Here is a 4,927-nt window from a genome sequence, read left to right as displayed (position 1 = left end):
TTTTTTTTTGTAAATGTCTTCTTTTGAAGAGTTGATGAGCTCGGCAAGTGAGCGTTTTTTTTTTTTTTTTTTTTTTTTTTGCTAATGATATTATGATGTTTAACTCACCGTTGATCTTCGGTGTTGAGTTGCGAGTTGGTCGTCGATGTCGAGCTGCGAGGCCATTGTTTGGGTTGGGTTTATGGACAGACCATTGCGTAAAACCAAAATTGTGAAGGTTTGGGGAGCTCTTGCAATAACCCGACTCCTACGTGGGTGGTTTGTCGTTGGATTGATGATCGGCTTGCAGGTAGTAGAGACGAGCTTGGTAAGTCGACAACATAGATAAGTTTGAAAGGTCAATTGTTTGCCAGATCGCCAAGTATGAATGTTGGGAAGATCAGAGCTAGTGAGGTCGTTTCTCGCGATATTGAAGATATCAGAGGGTAGCGAATTGGTTTGGGTGAGGTCGATCTCGCCGAACTGAGCTCGGCGCCACTCTCAGGTTTCGTCAATCGAGAGACACCGTGAATATCCGACGGTCCTTCCTTTGAACGCGGTATACGATGAATTTCCAGAAACGGGCGTGTCCCGAATCGAGGTGACGGATTATGGCAGTAAAATTTCCGTTTTACTTATTTATATCTCCTCCCTTTTCTTCACTTCCTTCTCTCATAAAAAGGTAACTTTCTCTCTCTATGCTTTTATTTTTATGCTTTTACTTCTTTCTCTCTCTACTTTTCTCTCCCCTTTGTTTGGTCACACATCCTTGAAGACCTAGCAGCCGCCGCCGCCGAGCTTCTCATGCGGAGATCGTCGATGGTCGGTGGACGGCGACATACGAGTTTTGCGAGCTCGGCCGAGAAAGGCGATGTGCGTGAATCCGGCCGATCGACGGAGATCGACGGGTCCCAACGGGGAGATTCGGAGGTCAGCGGAGAGGACGAGGTCGGCAAGAGGATGTTCGGAGGTCGGCGCCATACGAGTTTCGCCCGCCCGGCCGAGAAAAGCGGCGAGCTTTAACCTGGTTGATCGGCGGGAATCGAGTGCGGCAGAGTAAGCGAGATCGGCGCCCGGATGGTCGGCCANCGATGTGCGTGAATCCGGCCGATCGACGGAGATCGACGGGTCCCAACGGGGAGATTCGGAGGTCAGCGGAGAGGACGAGGTCGGCAAGAGGATGTTCGGAGGTCGGCGCCATACGAGTTTCGCCCGCCCGGCCGAGAAAAGCGGCGAGCTTTAACCTGGTTGATCGGCGGGAATCGAGTGCGGCAGAGTAAGCGAGATCGGCGCCCGGATGGTCGGCCAAGAGGACGAGGTCGGCGCCCGGATGGTCGGCCGAGAGAGCGAGATCGGCGCCCGAATGGTCGGCCGAGAGGACGAGATCGGCGCCCGGATGGTCGGCCGAGAGGACGAGGTCGGCGCCCGGATGGTCGGCCGAGAGAGCGAGATCGGCGCCCGAATGGTCGGCCGAGAGGACGAGATCGGCGCCCGGATGGTCGGCCGAGAGGACGAGGTCGGCGCCCGGATGGTCGGCCGAGAGGTCGAGATCGGCGCCCGGATGGTCGGCCGAGAGGACGAGGTCGGCGCCCGGATGGTCGGCCGAGAGGTCGAGATCGGCGCCCGGATGGTCGGCCGAGAGGACGAGGTCGGCGCCCGGATGGTCGGCCGAGAGGTCGGCGCCCGGATGGTCTGAGATCGGCGCCGTGTCGATTTCGTGAGTCCTGTTGAGAGAGGCGAAGCGTCCGTACCTGGTGGATCGGCGGAGATCGGCGGATCGGATCGAGAGGATTCCGGATTGAGCGGGGTGATCGGCGCTTTTCCGCCGAGAATGGTTGGATCCGGCGAGTTCGGCGTGGGAGATCTCGGATCTTGGCCTGGCGTCGGTGAGATCAGGATGAGGAATTTCGGAGCTCAGCCTGGCGTCGGTGAGATCGGTATGGAAGGCATGTCCGAGGCTGGCATAGCTGAGGGCGTTGGTCGACTTGATTCCTGTTTCGTATATATCTCCCACGAGTTTGATTCCGACGATGGCGACCCAGATCTTAGGATGGGAGAGCGCGGAAACACGGAGATATTGGGAGGTCGGCGTGATTTGAGCAAGTCCAACACTCGCGATATTGGGTCGATTGGAGGAGATCACATTGAATTCGACTTTCGGGAGAGAGAGTGGCCGAGAGCTGTGGTCGGCCAAATATCGGGGATCGAAGATCGGCCCGCGTCAAGACCACCAACTAATGGAGTAAATTAAGTGAGTAACCATTGACCAATGTAAAATAACCAAAGAGGAAAGCAGTGAGGTTGGTCGAAGAACGCGGCACGACGACCATGTTGCGAATGGGATCACTTGTGACCCGGTTGGGATCGATGTGGGAGATCGACGAGGTCAGCATTTGTGCGCTCGACGCCGACCTTGACGAGATCGACATTACTCGCGACATTACTCGCGACACTCGCAGGGTTCGGCCAAGCGATGAGAGGGAGACGGGATATCGGCACAATAATGTGCTCGGCACATCGATGCTCGGCGGCGACGAGCTTGGCGCGACTGATCTCCGAATTGCGGTTGGTTCTGATTTTGATGAAGGCGACGCTGATCTTATGTGTGGAGGTCTCGGTTTTCGGTCATCAGGCGATAAGGCCCCAAGCGAGAGAGATCGGCGAGGGGGTACGGACGAGGTCGGTATTTCGAACAGAAAGGAAGGTCGTCCTTCGACGAGCTCCCGAGTTCTAACGTATACGCGTGGTAAAACTCTTGCGGGAATCCAGCGTGCTTTTACCGAAGAGTTCGCGGCTTATAAAGACGTTTTTGATGATGTTAGTGTCGGTATTGGAGCGGAGTGTGGAGACTTCGATAGTTTGGCCAACGACTACAATTTTGCTGATATTCTCGAGTTCAGTGAAGATAGCGACAGTGGTTTTGGTGGGAGTCCTATGGATGTCGTCCCGGCCGAGGATCCTGGTCCTCGTTCAGCTGTTTTGGGTCTTAGTGCTGCGTCGATTGGTGCTAATCTTTCAGCCGGTCCGGCCGATCACGGTCCTTCGGCCGGGACGGCCACCTGCTTCCTGAAACCGGCAGTTTGCTTTGAGGGTGAGCGGTTGTGCGTCAGAGTTGGCGAAATCGACACTATGGGTGAGGGGGTCGGCCAATGGAGGTCAGTGTGGCGTTGTACGGTGCCCTAGAGGTCGTCCCTGTGTGGGTGGCATATCTCCAATCCATGTCGGTACTTGTCTAACCGTTAGGGTGAACTCCGAGGTCGGCTCATAATTGGAGGTGGCAAGGTTGACTATACAAGTATATTGGAGGCGTATTGGGAGATATGAGCGAGAGAGGTCAGCAGGATATTCTCCAAAGAACAAAACCTAGCCGCCGCTCGTCGCTTCTTTGCCGATAGTAGGTCGGCAGGATATTCCGTTGACCGTCGATCGAGATGACCTGATGGTGGTTGGCGGTCGCCCTGGTTCAGCCCGCGCGCACAGACTTTGAGGTCGGCATCATAAGAAACAAATCTGAGGTCGGCATAGGGCCACGAGGGGGAGAGAACTCTACAACGGGGGTCGGCGCAGGCTGCATGCGGATCTTCCTTGGAACAAGATCGAGAGGTTGAGGTTGGCGAGGATGGCCATCGTGAGGTCGTCCCCAATCTCGACTTGGGCGGCGACCGCTCTTGAGGTTGGTCTCGAGGTTCGTTGGGTGGAGATGGCTGATAGGAGCAAGAGGGGAGGTCGGTATAATGAGTGTGATTCTCGCTTGGTTGGGAGGGAGGTAAAGGTTGGCTTTGCGACCAGGAGGTGAGATAGGCAAAGGGATGGTGAGCTCGAGAGTGAAGGCATGAACGCTGGTGAGATTGGCACCTCTCGTGAGATTGGTACATTTCGTGAGATCGGTATCTCTTGCGAGGCTGCCCGTGGTGATGCTTTGTTAATCGGAGGGCGGAGCGACCGAGAATCTGCCGATCTGGATCCGGCTAGCTTTGAGATCGATCGAGAGGATGTGGAGCTGAGCGGTGATGTCGGCTTTGGTTGTCGCGAGCTTGGCGACACCTCTCATGAGGTCGGCACTTCTCATGGTGATGCTTTCGACGGTATCGATATTGATATTAGGGAAGAGTGGAGTTTTGGTTTCAGCAACAAGGGTTTGACCGACGATCGTGATTTTGACGACATTCTTGAGTTTGGTGAAAAGTGGTGGTTTCATGGATCTTTCTGTGGCTAACGAGAGGCCTACTACATCACCCATGGCTGTTACTGGAGGTAGAATGGGCACTCTGAGCGCTCCCAAAGTCGATGGTGTCTCGGTGCTTGTTCTTCTATTGTTGGAGTCAGTTGATTTGATTAAGGTAAGCTTTTTTATGTTGTAGCGAGTGTGTCAAGTCGCTCGGCTGTTCGCATGTCCTGGCTAACGAGACTGTCGATGATAGTCTACATCAGATATTCGAAGTTGTTTCTGCGTCCAGCAAGCAAGAGAGCTGAGAGGGCGGCACCGTCAGTGAAAACTAGAGCCATGGTTTGGAGATGTTGGGCATGTGTGGCAACAAGAGGTTCTGATGGCGTATCGGGCGCTGGTGTAGAGGTTGTGTTGGTGACCAGCTGGTCTGCAGCAGGTCCGGCTTCAGCGTGTGCAGCTACGAGAGACTCAGAGGGCGCGTCGGGCGCTGGTGGAAAGATTGTGCTCGGCAGTGAGCCTTCGGTTGGGCTCGGCAGGGAGCCTTCGGTTGGGCTCTCCGAGGAGTTCGGCAGGGAGCTCAGCGGGGGAACTGTTCGTGTTCTCGTTCGCCCCCATCGCTGTTCCGTTGGCTGCTCCGTTACTTCGTTGAGGTTTTCGCTGGGGTTCGTCATGAGTCTTGAAACTTCGAGGAAGTGAGGATCGTCGGTCTTGATTCGTCAAAAGAAGCGCTTTACTCTGGCCCCACGGTGGGCGCCAATTGTTTGTACCGGGGATTACACA

Source organism: Camelina sativa, chromosome 18, assembly GCF_000633955.1.
Source record: "Camelina sativa cultivar DH55 chromosome 18, Cs, whole genome shotgun sequence".
Classification (NCBI taxonomy): Eukaryota; Viridiplantae; Streptophyta; class Magnoliopsida; order Brassicales; family Brassicaceae; genus Camelina; species Camelina sativa.
The sequence above is the reverse complement of the archived record's forward strand: the minus strand, read 5'-3'. Positions refer to the sequence as shown.